The 26,669-nt window shown below is 38.9% G+C and overlaps 1 pseudogene; it reads left to right on the forward strand.

The window, feature by feature from the left end:
* Positions 1-22,892, forward strand: part of LOC127967812 (gastrula zinc finger protein XlCGF26.1-like) — a 31,614-nt pseudogene extending 8,722 nt beyond the window's left edge.
* Positions 22,893-26,669: the final 3,777 nt, after the last annotated feature.

A 26,669-nucleotide genomic window follows, 5' to 3' on the forward strand; every position in this document is an offset into this window, starting at 1 on the left:
ATATAGTGACGGCGCTCAAACGCAGTACAGCCGCCAACAACAAACAGGAAGTGACATGGTTGTTACTGAGACTGCCCTGACATTTGTGCTTTTTTCAGTTTCTTATAAATATCTAAATGGGTAAAGTCTAATCTCACTGTAATCAGCACAAACTGGGCTATAATAATATGTGAGCAGCATGTATGTACATGATTGTGTTTTTTGAGAAAAAAATATTATGCGTGGTTACACATAAAGAACAATGGTTCCCGGGATTTTTGAGAACTGGAGCTTGTAGCCTAGAATTGTTCTTTCTAAATTATGTGAAAATCATCTTGTTTACTCACTCACAGAAAACAATATATTGATTTAAATTGTCTAAGACACTTTTTGTTGGTAAAAGTCATATGTGAGTAGGCGTCAACTATCATGAATATCATTGTGATTTACACCTGAGAAGACAAAGGCCCACATAATGAGCCTCTCATTCAACTGTGCCACTGTGAGTGAGGAGTTACAAGAAAGAATGTGAGGACAAAATAAAAGTATATAATTTTATGTTTGTAGTTTATTAAGAATATATTTAATTATCCCACAACATAATTGAATATCCACTTGGGAGAGCAGTTAAAAAGTTTATTAGAAATAAAGTTGACTTTCAAACTAATTGTTTGGCATCATTACTCCAGTCACACAATCCTTCAGAAATCATTTTAACAATCTTATTTTCTACAACAAAAAAAAAAAACATTTATTGTTATTATCATTATTATTATTATTATTAATGTTGAAAAGAGCTGAGAATATTTTTCTGGGTTTTTATGGGGAATAAATTGAAAGAAAAGCAACGTTTTTACATTTGTTACAGTTATCTATTTGTTACATTTATATTATTTACATCAAGCTTTTGAATGGTATAGTATTGTATATTGTTATTGAAACTTCATAATGTTTCACTTGATTATACATTTAGTCAGGAATTATAGTTTGGAAAAAGTCTAACTAGTAAAATGTTTACACGTTATGTGAAAACTAGTACAAGTATATAAATAAAAAAAAGAGACTTACTCATGTTTATGATGAAGTGCTTCATTCTTTTTTTTTCTGAGGAAATCCATTTCTCAGATCCTCAACCACATCACATCTTTTTGGGGTGATTTATGTCTTATTCCTCTCATCGCGAAGCAAACAGTAAAATAAAAAAAACTTGAACAGTCTGGCTGCTTTTTCTTCTGTGTGTGCGTATTCAAGCCGCGCGCTTCAGTTTGAATCTGAATAGCGCGTTAAGCGCGGGGGGCGTGGTCACATTAGATATAATGAAGGGAAACATGAAAAACAGACATCGCGTTGTTTTCATATGGATTACTTTATCACAGAATATCTGTTTTCGGCGACACTTGTTTAGTTTAAAGGGGGGGTGAAATGCTAGTTTTTTACACTGTTAAAGAGTTGGATTCCCATGCTAAACATGGACAAAGTTTCAAAAATTAAGTTGTACGTTTGAAGGAGTATTTTTGTTCCAAAAATACCTCTTCCGGTTTGTCACAAGTTTCGGAATGTTTTTTTCGAGTATGGCTCTGTGTGACGTTAGATGGAGCGGAATTTCCTTATATGGGTCCTAAGGGCACTTCTGCCGGAAGAGCGCACGCTCCCGTAGAGCAGAGCAGAGACATTCACTGATCAGAGCGAGAGACCGAATTGTCACAAAAGAAGTGTGTTTTTGGTTGCCAGGGCAAGACAACCCTGCACAGATTACCAAAAAAAAAACAGCATTAAGGGTCCAGTGGACGGAGTTTATTTTTACAGAGCATCAACGGAGTTGTGCAAGTGTTTGTGTTTGTTCCCTGCATTTCGAAGATGCTTGTTTTACAAACAAGGCCCAGTTTGACGCCAGATTTGCATATCGTTTATTTCTTAAGGATAATGCAGTCCCAACGAAAAAGGGTCACGATCGTGTGTTGGAACCGCAGGCGGTGAGTAAAACTGCTTCAAATATCTCTGTTTTCTTAACTTAGCTATCGGCGTGTAAGCACATCAAGTAAACAACATGCGATGTTGGCATCAAACTGCACTTTCCACATGTACAGCTTAAAAAAAAAAAAAAAAAACGACGACATAAAGTGGAACTTAGTCATTTTCCAAAACCGCTAAGCAAATATATACAGTTTCAATACATACCACATAGAGACGTTGTTGCTGATGCTGCTCTTGTTCAGTTTCAGCATCTGGATCTGATTCTGGATCATAAATAAACGGCTGAATCTGACTGTTAGCCATGGTTTGTTTTGGATGATGTTTTTTTCCTCACGGTAATGTCACAGCTTCCAAACGCTCTCAACGCAAAAGCCTACTGGCGCTCGTGATTCTTTAGCTCCGCCCACACGTCACGCCTCCAGGCGCTCGTGTTTTTCCGGGAAAAATCGGTACAGACTCAAGACTAGGTACTCAAGATTAACAGGATATTGAGTGAAAACGAGCATTTCACCCCCCCCCCCCCTTTAAAAGTAGACATGTCAAGCTTTCTATATATATCTCTCTCATGTCTCTTCGTTGAGTATTCACGGAGTTCAGTTCATTTTAATGACGTGTTTGTACATGACGATCAGCGCAGACTAAGGCTGCAGACAGCGCACCTTGTGTGTTATCTTTATTTTATAAGTGCACAAAGTTTTGTTGTTATTATGTCTGTATCCAAAAAAAGTAGACCCTTTACAGATTTGATTGATGTATTGTTTTTATCTGTACGATTAAAACTGAAAGTGTAATTTAAGTTATTTTCGGGGTTATCAGGAGAAAATGACTCAAAACGCATATATGTGGTAATTGACTCCAGAGGGTTTAAAACTGGGACAACATTCTAATCATATAACACACTAATAAATGAACATATGAACAGCAGATATATTAAACATTTGAACAAAATATGAAATATAAAAATGTAAAAAATAAAATAGAGCAATGACATTCAAGGTAAAGAAAGAATAAATTTAGCAGCATTATCTCAGTTATCATAAGAAACATTAGAGTAATAAATGTATCTTGATTCTGAACTTTGAATAAAAACATGAACAGCGATTTATATTAAACAATGTTTATGAACTCAGAAGATTAAATGTCAAAAGATAAATAATATCAATTTAAGCAATGGCATTGAAGTAAAAAAAAAAGCGAATAAAATTTAGCAGCAATATCTCAGATATTGTTACTTATTCTGTCAGTTGTGCAACCTGTTCTTTCAGAGGAGAAAACTTTAGTCAAGAATTGCGATTTAATGAGCGTCATCCTTTTCTACCAGTTGTGGACCGGCGGCCACAGCATCACTTGTGCTCGCAGATGCAGTCTAGTGATGCCCGGGTCGGGTTTTTTTCCAACCCGCGGGTCCCGCTTTTATGAAATTATTTGGCCCGCCCCAGCCCACAAATAAAGTAAGATTTCTTTACCCACCCGGACCCGCGCATCGGGGACATCACGGAAGATACGTTGCTACTAGACTCTGTTGTTCACTGAAGTTCCCATAGACAGTAAAAGTTCCTCCCTCCACAGCAGCGCGCGAGCTCGGCGCTATTAGCAGCGCATGCGCAGCTCGTGGACAGCTCTGTGAACTGTTTCATCCTGTCAAAGAGTTACTCAAGATGTGACGGAGCATGTGATTTGTTGAATGTAGTGAACGAATCCGCCCTTCACTGAACGAGATCGAGAGACCTTCTCATTCGTGAACGAGCTGAATGATCTGATACATCTCGTTTATGAATGAAATGAGTGAGCCAAGCATGTAAATCTCGATCAGCAATCAGCAGATACAAAGCAAGTTATAGCTGCTGTGCAGATACGCTTTTTTCATTTTCATATTTAGCATACAGAACATAACTCCATGTTTAAGCCCCGATTAATGTGAATATTATATATGAACTGTCTGACCAAACAATTAAAATGTTAATTATGCAAGAAAACCTCGTGCTTTATTCATCTGAACAACTTATCTAAACTATTTAATGCGATTATGCACACATTTTAGTAAAGTCAAATCAGTTTTGTAAAGCCACTAATGCAGACATCTCGCTGTAGTGCTTTTTTGCTGCTTGCGTGAAAAGAAAACACAGACATCCATAGTGAGGCACTGGAAGCGTATGAAATGCGTCTCTTTCAAATCTGGAACGCAGTCACTCTTTGAAGTATCGATACTAATAAATTTAGGTATCGTGACGTATTTAATTTCCGAGAATTGCGATACTTTTGAAGTATCGGTGCACCGTGCAACACTATAGCGACTTATAGGTGCGCACAAGCAGGGGGAATGAACCGTTAATAGTTTGTGCTATACGCTCCCATGTCTGCTTCTTGTCCCTTGCTGTGACACCTGGCCCGAATTTTCCTTTAAGAATGGCCTTGTGTTCATCCACTAACTGGGCTAACAGTAAACACTGTTCATCTGTCCAATTTGGCTTTCTCGCCCTTCTTGGTTTTGATTCCATGTTTGATACATTAAAACCAACATTCAATCCGCCACTTAAATAGGACAGCAATCACTGTAATTGAAAAAAGTCGAGCAATTTTTATCATTCTAAGCCAATCAAATATCTTATAGGAAATTAAAAGCATTGTAAATAAAAAAGGATATACACACATGTGTATGTGTGTGTGTGTGTGTGAGAGAGAACGATCAAATAGGATAAATTACGCATGTAAATTCAAAGTGAAAATTACAATAGACCCTATACCTAAAATCAATCTTTTTTTCATTGGTTGGACAACCAACCAATCACAGTCTTCAAAAGATTGTATCATACATAGCAACGGGGTCAACCCCGCCTCCTCACTAAGATGAAAGTTTTTGTCTTTTCCTTACTCAGGTCCCGAATCGCTCTTAAGCTAAGACTCCAACGTAAAAGGTTTTAAACTAAGTTAAGAGTTTTCTGAGAGGATTCTTAGAATCTTTATGAATACAGGCCCAGGAATCTTATCAAACGTGAAGTTTAGGGCAGATCATGTTATATATGTTATACGTTTATGTTATAATTTTAAGTTATATAGGAGGAGTTACACCGCACTCACGAGCACCAAGGTGCCAGACAAACAAGACTGAAAATCTCAAATAATAAACTCTCTGCACACTTGAATCCTTAAAGCATATCTAATCACCAAGCATTCAGTCAAACGACCTGAGGATTAATTTATTTAAAATAACAACATTTCCTGTTGCCAGCAGGTGGCGCTATAATTAATTTAATATTAGCCTTTAGATGTGTTCAGGCCCGGACTCTAATCAAATGTTTGAGGCAGATTGGACATTGTATGGACAAGTTATAGTAATGTTCTAGTTTCACTGCATTAATAGTATGTTTTAACACTTAGCTAAGTGTTGGTAGCTTTTAGCATACTTCTAAAATGTTGCCAGCCTATTACACACTTGTTGATGCTTTTTAATATGTTGTTAGAAGTCCATAAATGTAAACCATGCCACTTCCTGTTACCAGCAGGTGGCGCTATGACTATAACTGAATTTGGGCATGATGATGTGTTCAGGACAGGACTCTTGTCAAATATGTGAAGTTTAGGGCAGATTGGACATTGCTTGCCTTAGATACAGCAACTTTCTTTATCACTGCATTAGTAGCATGCTTTAGCACTTAGCTAAGTGTTGCTAGCATGTTTTATTATGTTTCTAGCATGTTGCCAGCCTATTTAGCACTTGCTGACACTTTTTAATATGTTCCTAGTAGTCCAAAACAGTGTTAACCATGTCACTTCTTGTTGCCAGTAGGTGGCGCTATAGCTATAACCGAATACGGGTTATGTTGATGTGTTCAGGACATGACTCTTGTCAAACATGTGAAGTTTGGGGCAGATTAAACATTGCTTGCCTGAGTTACAGCAACATCCTGTTTCACAACAAAACAACAAAATTTGTCAGGCCGCCAGAGAGACACCCCTTGATGAAAACTCAAAATCTTCACAATTTAACATCACAAAGGTCTTATGATGATTAATCAAATCACAGTCGCGATCTGAGACATTGTGATTTTGCTAATCGTAAAGCCTGCGATGTGGACATGATATTACTCTGTTCCAGAGCTGTCAGCCTTGAGTGACAGTCTTACTAACCAATAGAGTGAGGGCACCTCCGTTCTCCCCAATCAGCTCTGCTCTAACCAACTGTGTAAACGCCCACCATAAAAAAAGAGAGAGAGAGTGTTTGTGTGTGATTATGGCATCTGCAGGGTCGATAACTTAATGTAATATGAGATTACTTGGCTTCTAACAGATAGACACCAAACAAAAAAGGTAACGTTAATTTACAAGAGCTGTGTCACAACAATTATCAAGAGCTCACTTATTGGTTCTGCTTTCAGTACCTGAGAATTAGGGCTGCAAAAAACAATTATTTTGATAGTCGATTATTCTAACGATTGTAGCCGATCTGACTCGAACCAGACAAATTAAAAGAGTCGATCAGGGCTGTGGTTGAAACATGAGCCAAATTCCTCAGTAAGGCAACAGGAAGTCATAAAACATTCTGTGCCAAAAGTCCCAAGCAAGATAACCAACCAACCAACGCTTTCACAGAACAGCTTTCAACATTAACACCACTAGAACAATTATTGACAATTTTAATTCGGAGAAGAGATTGTCAAATTTGTTGTTCGTAATTGATAGGCAACGCCGGACATCACGTGTGAGAGTACTACACAAGATCCTTTGACTTCCCCCCACCCAGCAGAACCAGACTGAAATTCCTAAGGGGAGGGCCTTTGAACCTCTGGTCTCCACAGAAATCTTTGTCAAAAGATAATGACACAAAAACTGTCTTTTCTACATATATATGGACTTATAAATGAATATCAGTCTATCGCTTCACTCCATATTCATTTTTATGTAATCCACACATTTGACTATCATGTTATAATCACTTATTGTGTATGTCTTTAATAACTATGGGATAGCTTAAGGATTCATAATCCTGTTTGGTAGGTGTGTGATTGAATCTGCTTGCTTGAAACAGTCCTGACCATCAGTTATTTGTCAAATGTATCATATTCTTGTTATAGCAGGGTTTCTGCAGGGTTTAATAAGTCAAATTTAAGACTTTTTAAGACCTTTTTATGACCATTAGGATTTGAATTTATGACCTACACGAATTACGATAAATAACTTTCTAATATAAATAAATAATTCCTTTCAAAAAGCCTTTTTCTGTTATTGACTTTCATTTAAAGTAACAAGTTTTATTATTTAAAGAGTTATTCTATTATTTCTTAAGATTAAGAAACTGAAGCCTTCGCCTTATTTTTCTTGAGTTATCAAGAACACAGGAACACTTAACAATTGTAACATTGTAAAGTAACATTGAAAATTAACAATAATTTTATGGCATTACTTTCCAAAATAACAAGTGTTATTGGTGTTTGGTCACAGTATTCAACACCCACAGCCAGGGCCGTAGCTGGGGTCAGCAGGGACCCGGTGAAGGTTGTACCAGTGGGCCCTGTTTGAAATTGTTTAATTTGTATGTTTATTTTATTTATTTTTTAAGTTTATTTGTATTTATTTTTGCTATTTACAAAATCTTTAAGTTTTTTTCAAGTTTGTAAGTGTCCAGGTACAGAAACGAATAATTAAATGTAAAATAGCACTGTATAGTCTTCAATGTAAAAATAAAATATACAATCAAACCAAAATTTATTCAGACACCTTGAACATTTCTCACATTATTACAGTTTATTTGCTATTGCTTCTAAAATGGTTATAAAATATGACAAGAATTTAGAGTTAAACTCTGTCAGAACAAATTCGTCTTGATAATGTCATAACTTTGATAGAAAATGTACGTAATGGATTACAATCAACCAAAACTACATACAACTGTTATTATGACAATATTTTCACAACTATCAATACTTTGTTGACCAATTACCAAGCAATGCTTCATCTTGTTCAGACTGTGGTGTGAAAAGGTTGCATTAGCAATTCAGAAAAAAAAAAAAACATAAACAATGCATGGTGCTTTATAAGGTGCTGAATAATTTTTGGTCCCAATTTTATATAGATAGATAAAACATTTATATCTATTTCACTAGTAGTTCATTGTATGAAGATTCTTTGGGTATAATATGTCACAGTTTGCTTATACTCACTTACAAAAATGTATTAGTGTTCTGTACCTACTAGTAAAATATGTATATCAAAAATTATACCTGGAGTCTGGATAATTTTTGGTTTGACACTGCATAAATTCTTGATAAAACTACAAAGTAATGCAGTCAAGAGCAGTGAGTGATTTTTCTTTCATTTTCTTGGATTAACATTACAGCAGCTAGTGGATAAATTAGGCGCGGTCACTTTAAGAGACGATGAACGCATCTTTTCCCTCAACTGTTTACTTTCACTTAAAGAACCAGTAATATGAAAATTCTAAGCTTCCTATCACTGTTTATAAGTCCTGTACAATGGGTTTAAATCCATCCAAGGTTAAAAAACATTGTCATTTTGTCAAAATATCATTTTAAAATTACCTCAATTCTCAGAGATCCCCAAACGGTTCGCGTGAAGCTGTTCAAAAGATTCAGTTTCCTTAAACCCCACCTTTCGGTAGCATACTGTGTTCGGATTAGCCAACTGATATAGTCAGTTTTGTTTGGTTGATCCGCACACAACTTCATGGTAAACAATGCGTTAGCATCTTTTTGGGGTAAATTATGTCTTATTCCTCTCATCGCTGCTTTTTCTTCTGTGTGTGCGTATTCAAGCAGCACGCTTCAGTTTGAATCTGAAAGCGCGTTCAGCTCGGGGGCGTGGTCACATTAGATATAATGAAGGGAGACGTGAAAAACGGACATCGCGTTGTTTTCATATGGATTACTTTATCACAGAATATCTATTAGCAGCACTTGTTACACTTCATTTTAATGATGTGTTTGTAAATGAAGATCAACACAGACAAAGGCTGCAGACAGCACACATACTGATAAGACGCTCGGGAGAAAACAAACACATAACTTCATAATCATATTTCGCGTTGTGATTCGGAGATGCTTGTTGGTCTAAATAAAGTTGGTAATGAACCCTCTTTTATGGCCAAACGCTTTGAAAATCCCGCCTTGTACTCACCGAGATTAGAAAAGCAGTCATCAGTGAAATGTTGTGAACACAACAAAAGGGATTTGTTGTACTGCTCTGTTATTGTGGTAAAAATTAATTTTAGCCATTGGATCTTCTGATCTTCATTCTTTGGCAGTGAAAATAAAACAAACTTGCCTTTACAATTAAAAACACACTGTCTCCTCGACATGATGCTATCACACCAACCAGAGCGTCTGTGTTGAGGGTGGGGCAGGTCAGAGTTTTGTTTCTCTCAAGACGGTAGGCGATTATTATGCAAAGTGTTCCTAGTGACGTACATAGAGATGGGCAAAAGATTTGAAATCTATAACGACTCGTTTCAGCGATTCAGAGTCGACTCCTTAAATCGAGTTTTTTCGAGCATACTTTCCAAGGCGGGTATTTTGACATATTTTGTATGTATTTGTGTACAAGCGTTTTGAGACGCCTTTCTCTGCGTTAGTCCTGGACACCTGAACACCGTGGTATACTGAATTGGGCTCTTTCACGTCCTTTTGTTTGTTCAAAACTGCGATTAGTATTTGTTCGTTCATGTGCAGGAGGGACTGTCCGTGATACGCGGCTCTCTCTACGCACCGAACACAGAGCGCGCAAGTAACCAGCAGCTACTCAGTTCAGCTTTTCCACGTCTTGAGTTTGGATGCTTGATACCGATCGTTAGCGACGGGCTTGAGCCAGCTACAAAATGCACCATCTTCGAGCCATGGATCGTTAAAGGTACATTTTCCCATTGTGATAGCCAGGATGATTTCAATTAAGCCAAGCAGTGACTCAGTATGACACAGTATGTTCGGAGTTTGCGTGGGTTTCTGTGAAAGTCCTTCTGACAAGTCTGTATGCTGCCGCATGGACCTTGTAGTTCTGGAACGCTGTGATACCAGTGTGATACCACTCAGATTCCTCATACAGAACTACAACAGGCGAAACAAATGAATGCCGTTGCCGCTGCGAGCGCATTTTGATGGAAGAACAAATTAATGGACTAGCATATCAATTAAAGACGTGGCAAAATGTTTTTTATGAACTTGTATGGAAAATCCGGACGTTTTTATGACCTTTTATGGCCTTAAATTCTAATTGTTAAATTTATGACTTTTTATGGACCCGCGGAAACCCTGTATAGGATCATGTCCAAAATTAGACCCTGCAAGAGCGGGAAAATTCGGACCATGTGCTTGATAAGATAACATATGATTTATGATACCCCCGAGCCAAGACAATATCTGATTGGTCAAGACAACATTTGAGGTGTGGCCAACAGTCCAGTTTAAATACTTAGGACACCATAAAATCTTTTAGAAATTTTAAAATTGCTTTTAGTTTTTAGCTATGCGTTTAGCTTCTGCTATTAGTCATGCCTGCTTTTAGCTTTGCTTCTTAGCTTTAGCTTTTAGCCATGATGTTTGTCATCACTGTTCTTTGAGCGCGGTTCCAGCGTGCTTCGGCCTGCACGCCTGCTGCTACTTAGCCACAATGAGAAGAAACACCACCTAGTCTCGTCAAACTTTACTTCTTTTCTTTTCCGTTTGAGAGTTTCGTGTTCTGAGTTAAGTTTTGTAACCGAGTTCAACTTCAATCAGCCACACAACTCTGCATCTTCAGCCAACGCCCAACCACGGGCTTCCCAAGATGTCACTTCAGCGACTACTGAACTTCCAGCCAATCAGCGACATCAGAAACCCCCTTTCAACGACAACAAAGGGACACCTTTACACAGGCAATGTACCTTCAGACATTTGTACTGGTGTATCTAATATAATTTAAACCTCATTGAGGAACTCAATGCGAGGGTTAATTAAGTGATTGATGGCTGTTCATGTCTATGCAATTTAACGTATTGCTGTAAACTTGGGATTCCACATTTCCATTCTCTTAAACTCATTTTTTCCCTAACTTTCAATCTTCCTGCAACTTGTGTGAATGTGTGAGTGCGTGCGTTTATTTGTAAGATTAGTTTATATGTCTTAGATTTATCTAATAAAGCCTTATTCATATTGAAAAGAGAAGTATCTTGTGTTTTGTGCTTACAAGTTAATGTCTTAAACTGACGATCTTGTTACTGTGTTAATTGATAGTGTTTTCACTATAGTTTGTATATTAATATCCAGCGCAGATTTGATGTTAAACGGCTCGTTCAGTGAATCGCAGGGCGTCTCAGTGATCAGCCGTGAAACAGTGATTCTGTTCAAATTCCCTTTAAAATCTTAAATGATTCCCTTTGAGCTAAATTGACCCGTTTCCCTTACACGATTACTAGAACGATTAATCTACTAATCGCTGATTATTTCACTGATTAATCAATAGAATTTGATCGATTATTCAGCTCTTGCAATTAGTTAATACTGTTTTACATAACAAATAAATAAAAGATAGTCTAATCATTTCAGCTTTGGGAAATAATATTATGTAATTACAATTATTAAATAATTTATACAAATAAATATATTTGACAAAATGAGATGACAGAGAAACCATTTAATTACTATATGAAAATTAACGGAAGGACACATCATTCTGCATAACATCTCCTTTCGTAAGTGTGTAACATGGATAAGAGACCAAATAAAGTTAAGGGGTTAACTTTGTTTGCTTTGATTTTGGATTAGATTGGTGTTCTTGTTGTTAGATTAGTTTTGGAGTATTTCACAACCCTAGTAATTTAGTTTTTAGATTAGGGTAATTTAGTTCATGGCGTCGCATACGCCAAAGATCACACATTTTTCTTTTTAGTTTAGAAGATAGTTACATTTACATTACATTAAAAAAACATACAAATGAAAATAGCAAATAGAAGCAATTCAGACCTATATAAGGCCAACAGTATTCAAGTGCTGTAACAAGCCTTAAAAAAGGGTCTTGCTGATGAAAAATATGTTTCTTTAAACGTTTTTAGAAGATGGCTGCTCGAATTGAGATAGGCAGGTTCTTCCACCAGCTTGGAACAGTCCAGGTAAAGGTCTGTGAGAATGTTTTTGTGCCATTTTGGGATGATATGACGAGTTGTCATTCATTTGCAAAACTCTAGAAGGCGCATAAGTCTGAAATAGCGAGATTAAGTTCTTAAGTGCAGAGCCAGTAGTTGTCTTGTATACAAGTGTCTTGATTTTGATGCGAGCTGCTATCGGCAGCCAGTGCAAACTGATGAAGAGAGGTGTGACATGCGCTCTCTTCAGCTCATTGAAGACTACTTTTGTTGCAGCATCCTGGATCAGTTGCAGAGGCTTAATAGTACATGCCGGAAGGCCTGCTAAGAGAGCAATACAATAGTCCAGTCTGGAGAAAACAAGAGCTGTGTGAGGAAGTGTGTTACTTCCGGCGTGCCGCTACGATGGCGTCGCTGACGAGCGCTCTGTGCAAACTTTGCTGTTTTTCGTGTTTTTTTGTGTTATTCGTGTTACTAAGTATACTTACTTTTGCTCAGACAGTACAGACTCTAATACAATACGATCGGCAAACACTACTGGATATCCGATCAAATTTAAACTTCGGTTCGGAAACAACGCCGCCTCTGAACTCCAGCTTCAGCGTCTGCGCGCTCCCTCTGTTGCCGGCTTGCGTCCTAAGACACCGTCGGAAAAGGAGGAAAGGCAAGCGTGCTGGAATTCTATGCAGATCGCGGAAAAGAAGTTGTAATCCTCCTCTCCCTACCATCTTGTTAGCCAACATACAGTCTCTGGATAACAAACTTGACGAACTTAATGCGAGAATCACGTACCAACGGGACATTCGTAACTGCTGCGTTCTGGCTTTCTGTGAGACGTGGTTACACTCAGAGGTACCCGATACGGCCATTACACCGCCTGGATTCTCAGTTTTTCGTCATGACAGATCGTTAAACTCTGGTAAGAGCAGAGGTGGAGGTGTGTGCTTTATGGTTAACACTCGCTGGGGCACTGATGTTACAGTTTTATCTACACACTGCTCCCCTGAGATTGAACTGCTCTCCGTTAAAGTGTGCCCCCTTCTACCTCCCGCGGGAGTTTAATTCAGTCATTCTCACAGTTGTTTACATCCCGCCTCATGTGGACAAAACTAAAGCATTGAACGAACTGTACAGCACCATAAACGGATTGGAAATTGCTCATCCTGACTCTGCTTTTATCGTTGTTGGGGATTTTAACAGGGTGAATATGAGGAAAGTTCTTCCCAAATTCTACCAACACATAAATTTCCCCACACGAGGTGATCAGACATTAGATCACTGCTATTCAACACTAAAGGACAGTTACAAACCCCTCCCCCGACCAGCATTTGGCAAAGGTGACCACATTAGCATACTGCTGTTACCAGCCTACAGACAATGCCTCAAACAGGAAAAACCGGTTTCTAAAACAGTCTACAAGTGGAGTGAAGAGGCCATCTCCACACTGCAGGACTGCTTTGATTCCACAGACTGGCAGATGTTTCAAGATGCAGCTGGAGACAACATACAGGAATACACAGACTCTGTGATAGGCTACATTAACAAATGCTCAGAGGATGTTGTTCCATCAACTAACGTTAAATCATTTCCAAACCAGAAACCATGGGTCAACGGTGAGGTGCGGGCCAAATTAAGAGCACAGACTGCTGCCTTCAACTCTGGTGATTTAACTGCCTATAAGAAGTCCAGGTATGACCTTCAAAAATCAATAAAAACAGCCAAAAGAGACTTTAGGGACAGAGTGGAGTCAGAATATCATGGCTCTGACCCCCAACGCATGTGGAGCAGTCTACGCTACATCACAGACTACAAAGGAAGGAAAAGCAGTGGTGTGTCTTTGTCTGCCTCCTTACCAGATGAGCTCAATACATTCTATGCTCGTTTTGAGGCAGACAATACATTTCCTGCTGTGAAAATACCTGCTGACACTGACACCTGCCCCTTGGTTCTAACCACACACGAAGTGAGTAAGGCCTTCAAGAGAGTCAACGGCCGCAAAGCTCCAGGTCCAGATGGCATACACGGACGTGTCGTGAGGGCCTGTGCTGTCCAGTTAGCAGATGTCTTCACCAACATCTTCAACCTCTCCTTGAGACTTACAGTGATCCCCACATGCTTCAAGCAAACCACCATCATCCCTGTTCCCAAGAAAACAACCGTCTCCTGCCTGAACGACTACCGCCCTGTAGCACTGACATCAGTCATCATGAAGTGCTTTGAACGACTAGTCAAATCACACATCTGCTCCTCTCTGCCTGACACCTTGGACCCATTACAATTTGCTTACCGCTCAAACAGATCCACTGATGACGCCATTGCAATGGCCATACACTCTGCCCTGGAACACTTGGAGGGAAGAGATACCTATGTGCGGATGCTGTTTGTTGATTACAGCTCTGCATTTAACACCATCATCCCTACCAAACTTATAGCCAAACTGAAAAATCTGGGTCTTAACAGTCACTTATGTAACTGGGTCCTGGACTTCCTGACCGGCAGACCCCAGGTGGTCAGAATTGGCAATCACACATCCTCCTCACTTATACTCAGCACTGGTGCCCCTCAGGGTTGTGTACTCAGTCCTCTCTTGTACTCCCTGTTCACTTATGACTGCTCTGCTAAGCATAGGTCCAACACCATCATCAAATTTGCTGACGATACAACTATCTTAGGACTCATTACTAATGGCGATGAGACATCCTACAGAGATGAGGTTAATGCACTCACAACATGGTGTGCTGATAACAATCTCTCTCTAAACGTCAACAAGACCAAGGAGATGATTGTGGACTACAGGAAGTCACAGAGAGAGGGTCACGTTCCCATTCACATCAACGGAGAGATAGTAGAGACAGTTAAGAGCTACAAGTTCCTTGGCATTAACATCTCTGAGGATCTTTCCTGGAGCCTTCACTCAGAGACCATAGTGAGAACAGCCCGTCAGCGTCTCAACTTCCTGCGGAGACTGAAGAGGTTTGGCATCTCCTCTAACATCATGTCAAACTTCTACCGCTGCACTATAGAGCATTCTGACCAGCTGCATCACTGTATGGTACGGCAACTGCTCTTCCTTGGACCGCAAAGCTCTTCAGCGAGTGGTGAGAACAGCAGAGCTCATCATTGGACATAAACTCCCAGCCTTACAGGACATCTATCAGACTCGCTGCTTGAGAAAGGCTCGCAGCATCATCAAGGACCGCACTCATCCTGCTCATCACCTGTTTGCCACACTGCCATCTGGCAGGCGTTTCTGATCCATCCGTTCACGAACAACCAGACTGAAGAACAGCTTCTATCTTCAAGCTACTTAACAATCAGCTTTCCTCGATCTAAAAACCGGAATACATGCTGCTCTTATGTTTACTTTCATTGTACTTGCCTTGCACTGCCACTTTTTTTAAATACTCCTTAATGTTTCTACGTGACACTCTACAATGACTTTTGGACATTGCTCTACTCAGGAATACATCTGAATGTGTGCTGCTCTTAAGTTTATTTATTGCATCTGCACTGCCACTTTAATTTTCCTGCATGTAGCTCTACGTCACACTACAAAGACATTTTAGACACCGTTCTACCTCAGTAATCATAATACTACCTCAGGACTTCTTATGTACTCTATATATTCTAAACACTGATTACCTTTATTGTACCTGTTACTTCCACTTATTTGTATATAATGCTCTGTCTATGTCTTTCTGTCTAAGGGCACTGTAGTCACTCAATCTCAGTGCTCTCCATGTACGTCTATGTCTTATGTCTTGTTATTGTCCCGTGTGTCTGAGCCTCGTCATAAGCATTTCAATGCCCAGTTTTCCCCAGTGTTAACTATGCAAATGACAAATAAATGCCTCTTGACTCTTGACTCTTGAAGGGTCTAATCTTCCTAATGTTGTATAAAGCAAATCTGCAGGACCGAGCCGTTGTAGTAATATGATCTGTGAAGCTTAGTTGATCATCAGTCACAACTCCAAGGTTCCTGGCTGTCCTAGAAGGAGTAATGGTGGACGATCCTAGCTGTATGGAGAAGTTGTGATGAAGTGCTGGGTTGGCAAAGACCACACACAACTCATTCTGTCTTCACAAGGTTGAGTTTAAAATAAAGCACATCAATGATATTTGAGAGTGTATTTTCCCTTTTCAGGAAAAGTATCGAAAAAGTATCGAAATCGCAATTCTTGACTAGGTATCGGTATCGAAACAATAATTTTGGTATCCTGACAACACTATTCTGCTATATTCATAAATGCAGTTTTTTGAGCCTGCAAGGTAGGAGTGTCCAGTGAAAATGAAATGAACTGCGACACAATAAGATGTTCTGAAAGTGCTGTAATTGTTTGTGTGATCACTCTGCTTACAGAAGGCTGTGACAGACCCAAATCATCACTATTGCATTGTTGCATTTTCCCAGTTGCCAAATATCATAATGTAGTGATTACTTTAATTTCTGGCGCTATGGCATTTCTGCGCTGTGTCGGAGATGTTAGCATGTCTCTAATAAGATCAACACAATCTAATCTATAGCGTCTTATTAACTCACTGTCATCCATTGTCTGCAACACATTTCTTCTGCCTCTTCGTCTTTCTGCCGTTTTCTACTCTGCCAAAGAAACTCTTAAGCCTCTTAAAAGTCCTCTTCTGTGCTCCTAACAAGTTTGACCTTAAGACCTCTTTTAAGGGTTAAGATCCTTTCTGAATTACTTTTCTCTTTACTAGGATTTTTTCTTTAATTTTAAGAGTAAACGCCCACATTTCTAAGAATTTTCTTAGAATTTTGTCACTAGGAGCTACTTTTTGCATTAAGATTCTTTATGAATACGGGCCCTGGTCTCAACTGATCTTTAGGCCAATATTTATTTAGTCTTAGCGCCACCTGTTGGCAACAGGAATTTACTTCTTTTACACTAACTTAAACATGCAATGTCTAATCTGACCAAAACTCTGCATGTTTGGAAAGAGTCCTGTCCTGAACACATTTACATGCCGATATTCAGTTATAATCATAGCGCCACCTGTTGGCAGCAGGAAATGTGGCTCAAATATTTACCATTTTATAAGCATATGGCCCAACGTTCGCTGTTCTCCTATGGCAACCGGGTGGTGCTGAGCCCAGGTGCGAGGGCCCTTTCATCGCTTCTTGCAGCTTTAATTTATATTTTATCTGTATTTAATGTTCTACCATTAGTGTTACCTGTTTGCACCGAGGGTCTTAAGAGTAATGCAATTTAAATTCTCTGTATGTACTGTACTGTACATGTGGAAGAATTGACAATAAAGCAGACTTGACATGTCTAATTAATTAATTAAACAAATTAATGTTTCTACATTAATTTGGAGATTCAATGTGAAGTTGTGACAATACAAATATATTAATATGCAATTTATTTTCTGAAAGTATGCAATTACTAATTTTGTAATTGATTGACAGCATTAGTCTAAATGTTTAGATGTCTGTTGTTTTGTGTAATTAAACTAGTATTTGTCTCTTTTTACCTCAGACCTGATGGCACTGAAAGAGGAGAGTCAAGGACTGAATGAAACAGAAGAGAAAGATCAAAATGAGAAACATCATGATTTCAAAACTGAAGAAAAATCAATTAGTTGTTCACAGACTGAAAAGACTCCGAAAATACAAACTAAAACCCTTAATTACAACATAATTCACACTGGAGAGAAACCTTACACCTGCAAAGTGTGTGGAAAGTGTTTTACTCTGAAAAATCACCTTAATGTCCACAAGAGAATTCACAGTGAAGAGAAACCATTCATATGCCCTCATTGTGGAAAGAGATTTAAACAGAAAAATACCCTTAATGTCCACATGAGAATTCATACTGGAGAGAAACCTTACACCTGTGAGCTGTGTGGAAAGTGTTTTACACATAAAAATACCCTTAATGGCCACATGAGAATTCACACTGGAGAGAAACCTTACACCTGTGAGCTGTGTGAGAAGAGTTTCACACGAATTGGAGAGCTTAAGATTCACAAGAGAATTCACAGTGAAGAGAAACCATTCATATGCCCTCATTGTGGAAAGAGATTTAAACATATAAATACCCTTAATGTCCACATGAGAATTCACACTGGAGAGAAACCTTACACCTGCAAAGTGTGTGGAAAGTGTTTTACTCTGAAAAATCACCTTACTGCCCACAAGAGAATTCACAGTGAAGAGAAAACATTCATATGCCCTCAATGTGGAAAGCGATTTAAACAGAAAAATACCCTTAATGTCCACATGAGAATTCACACTGGAGAGAAACCTTACACCTGTGAGCTGTGTGGAAAGTGTTTTACACATAAAAATACCCTTAATGACCACATGAGAATTCACACTGGAGAGAAACCTTACACCTGTGAGCTGTGTGAGAAGAGTTTCACACGAATTGGAGAGCTTAAGATTCACAAGAGAATTCACAGTGAAGAGAAACCATTCATATGCCCTCAGTGTGGAAAGAGATTTAAACAGATAAATACCCTTAATGGCCACATGAGAATTCACACTGGAGAGAAACCTTACACCTGCAAAGTGTGTGGAAAGTGTTTTACTCTGAAAAATCACCTTACTGCCCACAAGAGAATTCACAGTGAAGAGAAACCATTCATATGCCCTCATTGTGGAAAGAGATTTAAACAGAAAAATACCCTTAATGTCCACATGAGAATTCACACTGGAGAGAAACCTTACACCTGTGAGCTGTGTGAGAAGAGTTTCACACGAATTGGAGAGCTTAAGATTCACAAGCATTCACAGTGAAGAGAAACCATTCATATGCCCTCAGTGTGGAAAGAGATTTAAACAGATAAATACCCTTAATGTCGACACGAGTATTCACACTGGAGAGAAACCTTACACCTGCAAAATTTGTGGAAAGTGTTTTACACAGAAAATTCACCTTAATGTCCACATGAGTATTCACACTGGAGAGAAACCTTTTATCTTCAAACTCTGTGGAAAGAATTTCTCACATAACATATACCTAAAGAATCACATGAGGATTCACACTAGAAAGAATCCGCTCAACAGGAGGAAGCCACAAGAAACACTTTAGAATTCGGCTGGTCTCCATATTTGGAAACCCAGAGTCCCAGTCAAACTCAGTCAGTCCAGCATGGGATGAACATAGCAAAGAAAATACTATTTTGAAGATGTGGAAGAAAGTTTGTACACAAATTTGAGATGTGGCTAACAGAGTTTAGCAGTGTGCTACATATGGAGAAATTCTGTTGTGAAATTGCTGGTAAACCGAAGAAATTCTTACAGATATGGAAACCCTTTTAAATATCGTGAAGGTGATAACTGATTATTAATTTCAACACTCTAGACAAGGGATAGGTAACATTGGTTCTGGGTACCACTGTCCTGCAGATTTTAGCTCCAACCCTAATCAAACACACCTGAACAAGCTAATTAAAGTCTTCAAAGTTACAAAGGCTACAGGCAGGTGTTGGTTTTTTCAAGGTTTGAGGTAAACTCTGCAGGACATCGTCACTCCAGGACCACATTGCCTATCCCTGATCTGGACATATTCTCTGTGTGGTGTGACAGAGTATGTCTAGTAAGGTTATCATGCAGCTATTGAATAATTGGATAATATTTTGTACTGAAATTTTATTTTATATAGCCCCCCTCCCAATTTTAGAAAACATTTGGGGCATCATAAAGAGGAAGATGCGACAAAGAAGACCTAAGACAGTTGACATCCAAAGCAATTTGACCAATAACATGCAGGTATTATTCATAATTGACCAATTGTGGGGCTGCGCGTGAGAAGGTGAGAACTACAAGGAACGATCAAAGTGGTGCAAACATGTGTTTGTTCTGTCGATTGACTTGAATCGTTGCTGCACACCAATCAAAAAAAGGCACCAAAGTAGGTTCGAGAGAGTGAATCGAAAGTATTAGGAGCGGTCTGCTTTGCTCTCTATAGCTCATGAATGTCACACAACCTGGATATTTTAGGCAATATTAAAATCCTGGCCGGGACGTGTCCCGTATGATGGCGCATGTGGCCACTCTATTGAGTATAAACTGCTTACCTGTGCTCCCACTTTCCAGTGATCACTCCGGTGTATTCTCCAAGTTCCTGTTTTCCTTGTCATCCAGTTGTCATCGTGTGTATAAGTGCTCCATGTGTGGTTGTAGCTCCATGTAGCTTCGCTTTTCTGTTGAATCTCCATCTTACTATCACTCTCTGTTGTCTAAAGTGATCAAATATAAACTTAATTCCCACCATATATTCGATATTATCTTTCAAACTAATCTGACCATTCGCTTTGTAGCCGATCTGACTTGAACCAGACAAATTAAAGAGTCGATCAGGACTGTGGTTGAAACACGAGCCAAATTCCTCAGGAAGTCCTAAAACATTCTGTGCCACAAGTCCCAAGCAAGATAACCAACCAACCAACTCTGCATCTTCAGCCAACGCCCAACCACGGTCTTCCCAAGACGTCACTTTAGCGACTACTGAACTTCCAGCCAATCAGCGACATCGGAAACCCCCTTTCAACGACAACAAAGGGACACCTTTACACAGGCAATGTACCTTCAGACATTTGTACTGGTGTATCTAATATAATTTAAACCTCATTGAGGAACTCAATGCGAGGGTTAATTAAGTGATTGATGGCTGTTCATGTCTATGCAATTTCACGTATTGCTGTAAACTTGGGATTCCACATTTCCATTCTCTTAAACTCATCTTTCACACAAGTTGCAGGAAGATCGAAAGTTAGGGAATGTGTGAGTGCGTGCATTTATTTGTTAGATTAGTTTATATGTCTTAGATTTATCTAATAAAACCTTATTCATATTGAAAAGAGAAGTATCTTGTGTTTTGTGCTTACAAGTTAATGTCTTAAATTGCCGATCTTGTTACTGTGCTAATTGATAAGTGTTTTCACTATAGTTTGGATATTAATATTCAGCGCAGATTTGATGTTAAACGGCTCGTTCAGTGAATCGCAGGGCGTCCCAGTGACCAGCCGTGAAACAGTGATTCTGTTCAAATTCCCTTTAAAATCTTAAATGATTCCCTTTGAGCTAAATTGACATGTTTCCCTTACAGCTTTAAACTTTACATTGCAAATGCTTTGCGTATACACCGCGTTAGCATTCGTTAGCTTGTCATTCACATTTCCACTCGCGCTTCTATTCGCATCTACTACCGTTTTCTTTTCTCTTGCCTCATTTCTTTTATCTCACACGCCATTTTTCAGAAGTTTATCAAAATACATTGGTAAGTCAGAATCATTCTTCATTCACGGTAAGTAATGGCTTCTTCTCCTGCTATTGTTGTTTGCATCACTTGCCACATGTACAGTTCAGCTTTCTCTGTTGGCAACGAGGGATTTACATGTGATAAATGCAGAGAAATAGCAAGGCTGACAGAGAAGATTTCAGAATTAGAGACACGCATCCAAACTTTAATCGAGGACAGTAAGACTGTGAGGGCTCTAGATACGGCTTTGGATGTGTCTAGCTCAGGGATTCCTGTACATTGTTCGGTTCCGGAATCAGAGCCCCTGCAGCAGGGCAACTGGGTGACGGTGAGGCAGTGTAGTCATGGGTCAAAACACCGCTCTTCTGTTCCGATCAAAACATTAAACAGGTTCTCCCCACTCAGTGATGCACCCACTGAGAAACCTGATGAAAGTGCTCTAGTTATTGGCGATTCTATTGTACGGAACGTGAATATAGGGACACCAGTCACCATAGTCAAATGTTTACTTGGAGCCAGAGCGCCTGACATCTTGGCAAATTTAAAAGTACTGGCTAATGCTAAACATTAATACTGTAAGTTATTCACTAATGATGTTCGTCGGAGATCACTAAAAATAACATTAAACTGTTAACCTGCACCCCGACGCAGGCGTCCTCAATGCCCCTCAACTCGCAGGTGTCAGTGTTTACGAATGGATTAAAATGAAATGGAACAAATTTAATCTTGACAGACTATGTATCATTATAAAGATCTAAGCCTCAAGCATCGATGACAGATCGCTGTTTTTGATTGGAAAGCTTATAAAGACTGTATTTGACTAGATTTGTGTAAGCAGTACACATCAAAACATGGACAATGGAAACGCAGTACATACCAGATTCATCGTAATAACGAGTCATAAACACATCCACAGCTGTAAATCCCAGTTTAGTTAGAAAGGTAAGGGTCCACTGAACGACATCTCATGGAGCACGTTTAGTCCAACGAAGCAATAACATTGTAATATGGATCATATTCCTTTGTTTACGTTTCAGTTCTTCAGCGACAGAATTGTTTGCGTCCGTTTTGGAATAACTCATGGTCAGAAACTGCATGTTGGTAGTAAAAAACGGCATGGTTTTGCAGCGTACAGTGTCACAAACAGAATGAGATGATCCACCGGAAAAAAGAATGAATGAAAGATAGGCGAAAGATAGATTATTTGAATTTCGCCGCTCCCTCGTGACGCGCTCTGACGCACCTGTCAGCTGATGGACGCAGAACTTATAGCAATCGCCTTTTTCTGTGTTTCTTTTAATTTTCAACAGTTTTTATATATGTGAGAGTGTGTTTTATGTTGAATGTGAATGTATCTGCATGATTGCCATCTGTTTGAGTGCAAATCAGCCCAAATCAGCTCGCTATTACTGCATGATCATGGCTATCAAAGTGAACGCGTCTATATGAATAGAGAGAGTGGATTATTTACTTTATGGCACATTTGTATTATTACCATCTGTATAAGTGGCCATCAGCACTTATTTTCATTGTAATTCATTGTAAATGCTGCATTTCTAGCAATCTCAGGATGTTCTGTAATTGGCAAGTAAAGTTAAATCTTATTATTATTATTATTATTACTCATGATTCTTATTGTATTTTTCTAGTGCTCAAATAAATCACTTATATGATGTCTAAGTTTCTGTCTATTGTTTTATAATTGAAAAAATGTGTTTAATGACTAAATAGTTTGTAGAAGCCTTCAATACTATTGGCAAATATTTTTATATTTGGGGTGTGGGGGGGTCTAGACATAGTCTCATAAAAATATCTCATTTTTCATGCTATCTTATTCAGATTTGAAATCTAAACTCATGAGACATGTGACTTCCAACCTATTAATTTTCTAGATTGCTCCAGGTATCATTTCATGTGTTTTCATATCAAATAAAAAAATATTTAAGTGTGGTAAAAAAAATAAAAATAAAATTCAAGGCACTTCAGTGTCTATACATTTTAATATTTTTGAGCATTATCAAATCTGGTTGATAAAAAGTAAAGCCCAGAGGGTCTTCTTTCCATAGACACCAAAATTATGTGTCTAACACACTGAAGTAGGAAACTTACAATTTTAAGTTAGGTAGAGCACTTTCAGCCCATAAGGGAGGGTTAAAGAGGTGTCTGAACTTGCAAGCACGATGTCAGACATTGTAATATGCTTACCGTGGTGATGAGATACACAGCAGTGTAAGGCAAAATTCCCAGTAGTGAGATAAAAAAGTCAAAGAAACATTTTTATATATATATACACCATATTTTTCGGACTATAAGTCGCACCTGGGTAAGTCGCATCAGTCCAAAAATATGTCATGATGAGGAAAAAAACATATATAAGTCGCACTGGACTATAAGTCGCATTTATTAAGAACCAAGAACCAAGAGAAAACATTACCGTCTCCAGCCGCGAGAGGGCACTCTATGTTCTCAGTGTACAGTCGTGGCCAAAAGTTTTGAGAATTACATAAATATTGGAAATTGGAAAAGTTGCTGCTTAAGTTTTTATAATAGCAATTTGCATATACTCCAGAATGTTATGAAGAGTGATCAGATGAATTGCATAGTCCTTCTTTGCCATGAAAATTAACTTAATCCCAAAAAAACCTTTCCACTGCATTTCATTGCTGTCATTAAAGGACCTGCTGAGATCATTTCAGAAATCGTCTTGTTAACTCAGGTGAGAATGTTGACGAGCACAAGGCTGGAGATCATTATGTCAGGCTGATTGGGTTAGAATGGCAGACTTGACATGTTAAAAGGAGGGTGATGCTTGAAATCATTGTTCTTCCATTGTTAACCATGGTGACCTGCAAAGAAACGCGTGCAGCCATCATTGCGCAGCATAAAAATGGCTTCACAGGCAAGGATATTGTGGCTACTAAGATTGCACCTAAATCAACAATTTATAGGATCATCAAGAACTTCAAGGAAAGAGGTTCAATTCTTGTAAAGAAGGCTTCAGGGCGTCCAAGAAAGTCCAGCAAGCACCAGGATCGTCTCCTAAAGAGGATTCAGCTGCGGGATCGGAGTGCCACCAGTGCAGAGCTTGCTAAGGAATGGCAGCAGGCAGGTGTGAGTGCATCTGTACGCACAATGAGGCGAAGACTTTTGGAAGATGGCCTGGTGTCAAGAAGGGCAGCAAAGAAGCCACTTCTCTCCAAAAAAAACATCAGGGACAGATTGATCTTCTGCAGAAAGTATAGTGAATGGACTACTGAGGACTGGGGCAAAGTCATATTCTCCGATGAAGCCCCTTTCCGATTGTTTGGGGCATCTGGAAAAAGGCTTGTCCGGAGAAGAAAAGGTGAGCGCTACCATCAGTCCTGTGTCATGCCAACAGTAAAGCATCCTGACACCATTCTTGTGTGGGGTTGCTTCTCATCCAAGGGAGTGGGCTCACTCACAATTCTGCCCAAAAACACAGCCATGAATAAAGAATGGTACCAAAACACCCTCCAACAGCAACTTCTTCCAACAATCCAACAACAGTTTGGTGAAGAACAATGCATTTTCCAGCACGATGGAGCACCGTGCCATAAGGCAAAAGTGATAACTAAGTGGCTCGGGGACCAGAATGTTGAAATTTTGGGTCCATGGCCTGGAAACTCCCCAGATCTTAATCCCATTGAGAACTTGTGGTAAATCCTCAAGAGGCGGGTGGACAAACAAAAACCCACTAATTCTGACAAACTCCAAGAAGTGATTATGAAAGAATGGGTTGCTATCAGTCAGGATTTGGCCCAGAAGTTGATTGAGAGCATGCCCAGTCGAATTGCAGAGGTCCTGAAAAAGAAGGGCCAACACTGCAAATACTGACTCTTTGCATAAATGTCATGTAATTGTCGATAAAAGCCTTTGAAACGTATGAAGTGCTTGTAATTATATTTCAGTACATCACAGAAACAACTGAAACAAAGATCTAAAAGCAGTGTAGCAGCAAACTTTTTAAAAACTAATATTTATGTAATTCTCAAAACTTTTGGCCACGACTGTGGACTACAGGAGCACTGAGCAACATAGAGCGCCCTCTCGCGGCTGGTAATGTTTTCCCTTGGTTCATTTCTCTTGGTTCATTTCTCTCGGTTCATGTCAAATTAATTTTGATAAATAAGTCGCACCTGACTATAAGTCGCAGGACCAGCCAAACTATTTATAGTCCGGAAAATACGTTATATATATATATATAGATAGATAGATAGATAGATAGATAGTGTATATATATATATATATATATATATAGTATTTATAAATATTGATTATATATATAAATTGCATTAGGACACAATTGATTATATATATAAATTGCATTAGGGCACAATTCTGTAAAGTTAAAAAAGCAAGTTCTTCTTTATTCATCCATGGGTGTTATTGCATCAAGTCAGTACAGACCGCCCAGAGAACACACAAGACAAAGAACTGCCAATTGAAAAATACAAAGTAAAGGAAACATCCAAATGAGTTCGACAAAGACATAAACTATAGCAGCTCTAAGCTTATCAAACTTGACTGTGTGAAAGTAGAAGAGGAGATCTTGAAAATAAGAGAATGGAAAAAGCTAGACCTAGAAAATGTCAAATTAAACCTAGAAATCATTAAATTACTAGAGAAGTTAAAGCCTCTGGCTATTCCTTCCAGTGATGTGCGGGACAATGTATTAATAACCTGCTCCCGACCGACGTTTTCAACTAACCCGCCAGCAACTCGAACAGCAAAAAAAAAAAATATTGTATCTGACTCGCTTCTTGATCTGCATTTTTTTAAAGTATAAAAATGCCCATCGTAGCGTCATTAGGCCATATACCTAGGAACTAGGCAAAAAAAAAAAAAAAAAAATTAAATGCAGGGTAGGTAAAAAAAATGTATAAAAAACTTTTTTTCCAAATTTGTTTAAACTTCATTTATATATCAATACATAATTAAAATGTAAGTACTCTGAAAAAGAAAGTATAAAAATCGAGTGTTTGTAGACCTCTCACGACTGTTTAAGACAGCTCATTATTTCCATTCACTCCACCCCCTCCCTTCTGGGCTCCTTCCAAAGCCACGCCCCCAAAACACATGAACGCGCGACTCCGACCACTGAGCTGGTGGTCGCATTATTTACCTGAGACGCGCGGAGAGGAAGGAGCCATGGGCGTAGGTTTAGGGGGGGATGCTAGGTACTAGTCCCTATCAATATTTTGAGATGACAAATTTGTCCCCACCAATATTTAGCAAGCTCCTTTGAACTGCTATTTGGATCTTTGCACTGCTATTTGGATCGATTCTAACGGCCAGGACGACGACAGTACAAGAAACGCCGTAATTTGATTGGCGGCAGGGTATCTGACAGACTACACGCTCGGGCCGGGACTACTTTTGTGCTTGCACTAGCAGCGAGCGGG

Source organism: Carassius gibelio, chromosome A4 (assembly GCF_023724105.1).
Source record: "Carassius gibelio isolate Cgi1373 ecotype wild population from Czech Republic chromosome A4, carGib1.2-hapl.c, whole genome shotgun sequence".
Lineage (NCBI taxonomy): Eukaryota > Metazoa > Chordata > Actinopteri > Cypriniformes > Cyprinidae > Carassius > Carassius gibelio.